Here is a 9,907-nt window from a genome sequence, read left to right as displayed (position 1 = left end):
CTTAGATTGAGCTGCACGTTAAAGAACTCCAGGTGGTCCAAATTAATCCAGAGCACCCCACTACGACGCGCCTCATAATCAGATCGCGGTTTTGGCACGCAAAACCCGATAACCTAATCTAATATATAACATGCATTTATTTACTCTTAATGTACGTATTACAACGAATAAAAAAAAAACGCCGAAGTGTGCCATAGTGCTGTCCTCCATAGCTTCTCTTCGATCTGCTGCAAAGCGCCATGCCAAGCATATGCTTGAAGCGAATCGCAAAACTAAGCATTCGTGCAATGTGGGCCATGGATCAGGAGCAGCGAGGACTAGTGGTTGAAGCTAAGCGTGAGGGTTACTATACGCACCTCGTCGCATGGATATCACACATCTTACCCCAGTGGATTTTGTGTTCACATTGCCATCACAAAGTTTGTCGAGTGCGCAATCGAGTGTGCGTACATTGAACTAAAAAGTGCATATAGACTGACTTCAAAGCATCCGTTCTGTGATGGCAAAAGAACACCACTTGTACCTTTCAGGACACCACATTGCACACTGCATTTAACTGTTTCATGTCTCTGCGTTCGACTAAGCAATACAACGCACTGATTTCTCGAATGGACACTGCGTGTGACCTTGAAAGTGACATTGCATTTTCGTGGAGAAAACGCAGATCATCGCATTTCAAACAATGCTTTATAAACCATACCAAAGCTTCGCGGTATTTAGGCTCCAAGAAATGCGTTGGATTGGCATTTTCTTTTTTAGTTTCCTTTTCACTATTCGCCAGAGCATGTCGTCAAAGCGAGTACAGGCCTGACTCATGCAGGAACCGCAGTGACTTCTGGAACTTAATTGTCCCAGAAGGGACAGTCCATAGCCTGGCTGCTCGCGGGCGGCAGAGGCAGGAACTCATCTGGAATTCTGTCGGGTGTAGCACGGACGAAGCACCTTCTCAGTAGTCTGCGCTGTGAGTAGCAGTGGCGTCTGAAAACGGCGAACATAGAAGGGATCATGAATACGTCAATATTGACATAAATTTTACAGTAACATCATACGTGTGTATTAAACCGTCTTATTTTTCGTACGCTTGTATGAGAGAATACTGATCGGCATTTAGAGAGGCGATATTCATTAATGAACGCCTGAGCTTTCCACTTGATGTCTCTTTTACGGAGTGCCAAATATTCCTCATCCTACTATAGTTCACAAGCAGGGCAGTGATGTTGAACTGTGAATATTCAAGGTTCCATGTTACATTTCGAAGTTTCGCTACTTATGATGAAAACTGACAAAATTTTCACCGGTTTTCGTTTGTTCTGCCAGGATGAGGTCTCTGCGGTTGAGTAGGCTTCATGGTGCAGATTTCAATGCTTTCTATAACAGCTTTTCTTTTTCTTTTGAAGAGTGTAATTAAAGGATTACGTGGAGCATATATCACATATTGTCTCCTCTTCGGGTGTATTACCTGAAGATATTCACTAATTCACTAATATTTACTAATACTCCTTTGCGATGTAAATATCTATAAAAGACAAATAAAACACTACTGATAGTACTACTACTTCTAATTAACCTTTTAGTTATTCACTTTAGGGCAAATAATTGCGAAATTGAAGCCGAGCTGTTGTGAAGTTCTGCCTGCTTTAGCAGAAATTGTAAAACTAGTGCCAGTCTCGAGATATGCGTCCATAAAACGTCCTACAAAATGCATTGGAGTTACCAGTTTTCCAGGAGCCTTTCTCTTCCAGTTCTGGATAATCTTACGTGGAACTCCAGTACGTTCCTTCAGCAGATTTTCATGATGAATGTGCAGAAAGGGGTGCTAGTCTCAATGGCGCATACAGAGAGTGGGCCCTAAGCTCTTCACCCCCTCACCCCCCCCCCCCTGCTTCGCGTTCTCACTCAATGAAAAGAACATTTATTATTTACGAAGGTGGTACATGTTGGGTTAGATATATAAAAGGAGGTATAGCTCAAGACTTATCCATAGGCGTATCTTATGCCTATCGCCTATCATAGACTTATCCCATATACATTTTTTTTTCTTGAAAGTACAAAATGTGTTTAGAATATATTAAGTTGGAGTCTAAAATAGCGCCAAGGAAGGAACATTGCTCAACAGCATACAATTTGAGTCAGGCACGTACCCAGGATTTTTTTTCGGGGGGGGGCCCACCACCTCCATCATCATCATCACCACCATCATCATCATCATCATCATCATCATCATCATCACCACCACCATCATCATCATCATCATCATCATCATGTTTTATGTCCACTGCAGGACGAAGGCCTCTCCCTGCGATCTCCATTTACCCCTGACCTGCGCCAACCGATTCTAACTAGCGCCCGCAAATTTCCTAATTTCATCGCTCCACTTAGTGTTTTGTCGCCCTCGATTGCGTTTTCCTTCTCTTGGTACCCATTCTGTAACCCTAATGGTCCAACGGTTATCTAACCGGCGCATTACATGACCTGCCCAGCTACATTTTTTCCTCTTGATGTCAATTAGAATATCGTCTATACCCGTTCGCTCTCTGATCCAAACCACTCTCTTTCTCTCTTAACGTTATGCCTAGCAATCTTCGTTCGATCGCTCCTTGCGTGGTCCTTAACTCGCTCTCAAGTCTCTGCCCCATATGCACTGGCAAAATGCACTGATTGCACACCTTACTTTTCAATAATTATGGTAAGCTTCCAGTCGGGAGCTGGCAATGTCTGCCGTATGCGATCCAACCTATTTTTATTCTTCTGTAAATTTCCTTCTCATGATCAGGGTTCCCTGTGATTAATTGACCTAGGTAAACGTACTCCTTCACAGTCTCTAGTGGCCGACTGGCGATCCTGATCTCTTGTTCCTTTGCCCGGCAATTTATCATTATCGTCATCTTCTGCATATTAATATTCAACCCCACTCTTACACTCTCTCTGTTAAGGTATCCAGTCATTTGTTGTAACTCGTCTGCATTGTTGTTGAATAGAACAATGTCATCGGCAAACCGAAGGTTGCTGAGATATTTGCCGTCGATATTTACTCCTAAGCCTTCCCAGTTTAATAGCTTGAATTCTTCTAAGCACGCAGTGAATAGCTTTGGAGAAATTGTGTCTCCCTGTTTGACCCCTTTCTCTATAGGTATCTAGGTATCTATAGATTGCTGATGATATTATCCTTCTTATCTTTTAGTGCGTACATCATGGTTTGTCCTATTCCAGGTTTCTTTTTTACTGATTTCAGGCTGCGTTCATTTTTTACGGCTTCTTCAGTCTTTCTCATGTTATAGTTTGGAATAGCAGTTATTTTCGCCTTGTTGATCAGTTTTGACAGTTCTGCGAATTGCGTAACGCTGTGCGGCCGCCACTCCCATACAACCGCGTAGAGCGCAGGACTCTGCGATTCTAGACGTACTGCGCTCACCGAGAAAGGTTAGAAAAACACTCACATAAGCACAGCAGAGAAGTGGCTACGTGAGGCGGTTCGACCGATAACTGTAGAAGCGTCATTCAAAGCAAGTAATTATTCTCCACTTCCGGCGGCGTTTCCTCTACTTCCTTTTTAAATAAAAAGATGTTGATCCATAAATAGTCTCATAAACAACAGTCAACATTTTTGGTTATTGCGTTGGCTCTCTCCCTTAGTAGATCGCTTAATTTCTCAACTCCTTGCGATTTTTGTTTCCAGTTGCCAAATTTGCACGAAAAGCGCTATACAATTAGGGAAAAAAATTACCGACGATTACGTTACTTCCTAATGCGAAATTTGAGCGCAGCAAATAAGCTGTTTCACCTTTTCGATAGATTGAGGCAAAGAAATCGAGCAACACATGTATGCGCTATCACAGAATTTTTTTTTTATTTTTCACACGTATTCCTTTAACAAAGACTCCATTAACAGTTCTTGACAGTCATGAAGGAAGCTTTGTGGTCGGAGAAATAGACTGATATATGTTCGACTTGGTACACCAATGCTTGATTCTCAAAGACGAGATCTATACAAGTGCCTCGCGAGGTTGTCACAGCCGTGGGACGCGTTACGAGCGAGAGGAACGGGATGTTCTCCCGCATAAGTGTTAGGAAATTGCTGTTTGTCTTTATGTCAACATTAAAGTCCCCCACTACTAACATCGGTGTGGATCGATGGACGGTTAATGCGAGTTGCAGGAAGTGCACGACGTCTTTCGTGAGTGCGGTAGCGGACTCACGAAAGCGGTATCAGTCGGTCGCTGCTAGCGCTGGGGGGATGAAAGGGGGGCGGAGCTGGTTGCGAGGCCGACGACAACGCGAAACCCAGGAACGGACGCCAAAGAGCCATTTGTGTAGCCAGCCCTCCTCCACAGTCTCTCCTCCTCCCTTCCATCATCCTCCCTCGCCCGGAGAGCCGACAGCGCGCATGCGCGGCGGCGGAGCAGCGGCGCATGCGCGGCGGCGGAGCGCGGCGGCAGAGGCGAGCTGGTTACGAGGCCGACGACAACGCCGACAACGCCGACGCCGACGACGACGCCGACGACGACGACGACGACGACGACGACGCGAAACCCAGGAACGGACGCCAAAGAGCTGCGCTCTAAAACAGACGAGCTAACGGGCGACAGTCATCTTGCTAATGGGTTTAAGGATTATTGCAGGGTTTCATGATGGACGCTCTTTCACATTATTTTATTTCCCACCTTATCTAACCCATATCACGTGTATAGGGTTCCGGGCATCTGCCAGCGTCGCGGCGAGCCGTGAGTAACTCAAGGAAATAATGAAGCACAGGGAAAACTTAAACGCAATTGGCGTTTTGTCCGGCCGCAACTCGTTCCATGAGAGTATACAGACCAGCTAAGTAACAGCCGCATCCCTCTTCTGGTCCCAGGATCAGCCTAAACAAAGAAGGTTGAACTAACAAAAGCAAGAGCTATGCGCGTGACGGTGGAATAGATGTTGACAACTGAACGCATCTCGAGTTAATCGCGCGGGTGCGGAATCTATGAGAAAACTGTCCTTCACATTACAAGAGATGCCGATAACTACCGCCATCTAAAAGGAGTGAAATAGGCAGCATAAGGCTGACCGATGAACAGCTGCCAAGTCTCAACATTAATCTGGCGGCGCTTTAGGAATGTGTGAGGAGTGGTGGCGTGGGTGGGGAGGGGGGGGGGGGTATGCCACTTGATTTCGGGGGGGGCCCGGGCCCCCCCGGGCCCCCCCCTGGGTACGTGCCTGATTTGAGTGATGAAATGTAATTGCTGGAGAGAATGTTGAAGCTTTAGAGGTAGAGTTGAAGATTATAAATGTACTTTTAGATGGATTAATCTTATTAATTTCTTCTGATGAGTCCCCTCCCCCCGCCTGCTGACGCTACCTGGGATTCGCCCCTGGCTAGTATTAGTATTTATGACTACATGACAACATGACAACATGATTTTACTACCTTTGTTCTTCGATTACATAAGCGCAACTTAAGTAGATATTCTTAGTAAATATTGTTAGTGAGTCGCTATACGGCTCCGCAATACGCTCCCGTATGAATATTTTTTCTCTTTATTTTTTTTTTAAAGTAAAGAAAGCAATCGGTATAATTCTTGCCGAAAATCACACATAATATTTTGCGTGTCATCGAATAAGTGTACTGCAAAATTTATATAACTGTGCATGGAAACAAGTGAAACATAGATGAATCTTTCGACCCCCCCCCTCCCCCCATTTTAACAACGGAACTGACGCTGCCGCGGCCAAGGGCCCGTCGGCACAGACGTCGGAGCATTGTCTCCAAAGAATGTCAACCGGCGCGCGTGTGCTGTTCTCCGTCAAGAAAGAGAGTACCGGGACCAGCTTTCTCCATCTTATCTGACTCGTTGTAGTAAAGTTCGGTACTATACAAGACTCAACGCGTTGAGATTCGCGCCAACGCCGCGGTCACCAAGCGACTGCAAAAGGCGCCGAGTGGATATGAGAGAGGGAGAGACAGGTTAATGTAGCTGGAAGGAGCGAAATAAACCCGCAGAAAAATGATAACCAGCTCTGCTTCCGCTTGCTCTGTGGTAAAAGTGCGAACAACTTCGATACAAATGGCTATCCTATATCGGTTTCGCGTGCAACATGGGCTACGTGTTCCGTACGACCTCGCCGACCCCGCAGCATTTCCAGCCTTCCGCTGTTCGAACCACACATTCTTCAGCGTGAAGTGCAGCCACAGTACTGTCTATGTCGCCCAACCAAGTATACTAGACGTCTCGGAAAAGAGAGATGCAACAATTTCACGCTCGTGGAACGGCTCTCGGTGGCGGCACAGACCTGCAAATACATCTTTGCTCAAGATGCTGCCTCATACACGCGCTGCGCCTCAGACGAAGTGCAGCCGATGCGAACAGGGCAGTTGGCCGAGACGTCGATTCTTTCTCGGAGAACCCGTTGTGAGCCGAGCAGTGCTGAAAGCAGGCTTCGCGGCAGGCCCTGTCCGTGCGCACCATGCGCCGTTGAAGTAGTGCACGCAAGGGCTCCTGGAAATCGAGCTAAAAGCCCCCGGGAAGGTCACGACTTTACGCCCACGGGCCGAGATAACTGGGCGCCGCAACAAAGGCTGATTACATTCGGCGGCCATCCGTCGGAAGCGCGCACTTCGCTTGATGTCGCCAATGTGCAAAAAGCTTTCCGTTGTGGCTCTGTTTATCGGCGCGGCCGGGAAAGTCGCGGCCAGCTAATTTACGAGCCACAGCGGAGCCGCGGGGGTCCCTGCGCGTGCGTGTGTGACCGCGATTTATGTCCCGTGCGCCGTTCGTTTCCGAAAGCCGCCAGATGCGGTGCACGTGGGGGGGGGGGGGGGGACCTCGGGGCGGCACCACGGAATTTTCGCCTCCGCGCCGCGGGACGATTGGCGCGTTGCCCCTGGCAACCTTTCGTCCGCTTTGTGTTTCCGCTCTCCGCAGGTTTCGCTGTTAGTTAGGGGACTTGTTTTGTTTGCCGGTAGCGGCGCGCCGCTGCGGCGCACAACACCGCGGAGGCGGCCGATGGGGCCGCCATAACTCAGCGGCCCTCGGAAAAAAGCTTTGCCCAGTACCCGCCGCCCGTGTAGCCAGTGTGTGGTGGCCATAAATTGGCCCTCGCCGCACGCAGCACCACATCCAGCAACGAGTTACCATTCCGCGACGGCCACTCGGCTTCGCCGTCACCGGTCCTTTCGCTTGCAGCGGTCAGACTCCGCCGGCAAGCAAGCGCCACGGGGCGCGTTGAAACTGCGGGCACTGCGCACGCCATGAGCCAATATAACGTTCTCAGCCTTTCGCCACGGTCACAGTTTTTTTTCTGCGCCCGAGATGCATCGTTTACCAATTGTCCTGTGTGGGCGCTGCCAGTCTCTCGTGGCCGAACCATTATATACGCACGCACGCTCGGATAAAAGGCACCTGCAGGTATTTATTCCTGGCGGAAATTCATCTACAAACGCAAAATAAAAGAAGACGGTCCAACAGCCCCGTTAGACAGACTTCCTTGTCTTTTTGTCTCCCCCACCTTTGCTCGCTACTGCATTCGCTACCGCACATACATCAAGTTTAATCTGTCTGCACTGCAGTCCAATCGCCCACTCGAAAATTCTGATATAAACAAAACACATCGGATGAGACGCGTCCGCCACTTTGCGAGGAAGTGCGCGCGCGCGCGCGCGCGCACGCACACACACGTACGCACACGCACACGCACGCACGCACACACATACACAAACGCGCGCGCGCGCGCGCGTGTGTGTGTTCAACGAAGACACGGTGTTTGGTGCGTCGGGCAAGAAGACTATTCAGTGAGCCTCTTCATCGCGCCAGGTACACCTCCCGGCGTCACGTAACGATTGTCCGCGGGCATCGTGCTCCACAATGTAATGAGACAGAGCGTCACGTACTGAGGCACACACCACCGATCAGTGTGATTGCCTTTATGCGTGCAGGGACTACGCTTTCGAGCCGCTTGAGGCACGCTTGCAAAATCACGCTTCCGCAAAAACAGTGACGAGAACTCGTGTCCAGCCTCTCAAACTCTGAAATTACCGAGGGATCACACGCAAGCACACGCGTACGGGCGGCGCGCGGGAGTAGATGGCTTCATAGCGTGCACCGTCTTCAGTGCCAGCCTGCTGCACGTACAAATCTTCCATGCTATACAACGCACAGAGAATGACGAAGTATGATCTTTTACGGCCACTTTTGACACTGTCGGTTCGTCGGAAACTGTTGCCTCCCGTAGGTTGCTTCTGTTCTCTACGTGCTTGCCTGTCTTCCTGTGGAGGAGAGAGCAGGAGGAGGGATTAATTTGTCAACCTTCGAAATCTGTGCGAGGGCACAGCGGCAACGCAAGTCGCAGTGTTTCCTTCCGAAATGAGAACTTTTACGGCCCGGCAGGGATTATTGATTTCTGCGCAACATCGCTGAATAATGAGTAATTAATTGCGCAGAAGCCTGGAGGTGAGTGGCCTCGAAGGCGCTTAATTATTTTCTCCTGCTGGTGCTTTGTTGCTAAGAAATATATATATATATATATATATATATATATATACCCTTAATTTGGAAGAATTCACGGTACGTATAAATCAAGCCCTGTGTCTAACACGGTAATAGTGTGTCTGCACGTATGGAAGGCGGCTAGGAACAAGAAGAAAAATTATCTATTCCGCTTCTCGAGAGTACGAAGGTTTTAAGTTCGTAGTATTGCTGTGAAGTTAAAGGGATTTATCGACAATATTTGGGGTGGAAGTTTTTTTTTTTCTGTATACCGTACATGCTATCCAACACGCATAAACTGTCCTCTATCACAGGTTGGACGACGTAACGCTCGCTGCACTGTCGCGAAGCTGGCTGTTGCGTTCGAAGAAGGGAGAGCGGGGAAATAAAATACCGAAAAAAGAGCAAATTCGTAGCTGAACCATCTTCTTGGATGGGACCTATGAGCACCTCATAGAAGAGAAACGTTTTTGGAATGCTCACACTTATTCCATTGAAACGTGTGCCAGACCGGAGAAATATCTTAGTACTGCACGCGAGTGCATTGTTTACATTTCGGAATTGATGTAAGCCAAAAAAAAAAAAAAAATCTAGAGCGCAGGAAGGGCGAGAGTCGAACTAGACAACACAAACAAACGTCTCCTTAGAGTCTCGTCGTGTCCGAGCTGTATCTTTCTTTTTCTCAAGCTGTCCATCCTATTACACTGTGGGCGTAGTTATTTGCACATAAATTAGATATTCGTCGCTTATTCAAAATGCATTTATACTACTGACGTACACTCTTAACAACAACAACAAAATGTAAGGTACGTGGCAACATATAGTATCGAGCCGATACCGTCACTGTGGTGGGTCAAAGCCGGAGCGCTAGAATACGCCCGGATATGTGTGCCCATAGAATCATTTATAGTAGAAGCTGCGCCTCGAAGTGCATGGAGCCTTTGCTGGGGCAGCGATTGTATGCCCATCTTTTATAAGCTGTCAAAAACAACCGAGTAGATTTAAACCCCTTACCTTACGCGTTCTTTCTCTATAGAGCCTTGTCACTGCATGCACTCACGGCGCGTGAGTGCCCCGCAGGATACTCTATAGCAATATATGAGAGCTTAAATACGTGCGGAGTGTAAAAATGAAACACTCTCCACTGCAAAGTCACGACGCTGGTTCGGTGTGTGTTGGAAGATGGCGTCGGCCCCGCACACATTCTCAAGTTCCAGCGATCGCCACAGAGGGCGAAAAATCTACCGCGGCGCGGTTGATTTTTCACTCTCCCCGGTTGATCAACCGGTGAGAGTGTTGTATTTGTACCGGAGGAAAGACGTTGATTCACAGCGGAGGAAAAGAACTAGAAAGCTTACCACTAAGTATGCGCCCTGTAGGGTGTTACGTTTCGCCTACGACGCGCGGTGTAGCCTGCGCGGATGCAGCGGACGCCGGGGCTT

At 48.2% G+C, this 9,907-nt stretch overlaps 1 long non-coding RNA gene across 1 annotated transcript; it reads right to left on the bottom strand.

Annotated features, from left to right (window-relative positions):
* Window positions 1-445: 445 nt before the first annotated feature.
* Window positions 446-7,493, bottom strand: LOC135901281 (uncharacterized). The gene is made up of 2 exons (XR_010564079.1): window positions 7,116-7,493; window positions 446-978 (listed from the first exon to the last, which is right to left on the bottom strand). It is a non-coding gene; the product is annotated as an uncharacterized lncRNA (long non-coding RNA).
* Between the last annotated feature and the right edge of the window lie 2,414 nt (window positions 7,494-9,907).

This window comes from Dermacentor albipictus, chromosome 1, assembly GCF_038994185.2.
Source record: "Dermacentor albipictus isolate Rhodes 1998 colony chromosome 1, USDA_Dalb.pri_finalv2, whole genome shotgun sequence".
In the NCBI taxonomy this organism is placed as follows: Eukaryota; Metazoa; Arthropoda; class Arachnida; order Ixodida; family Ixodidae; genus Dermacentor; species Dermacentor albipictus.
This window is presented reverse-complemented; position numbering and strand designations above follow the sequence as displayed.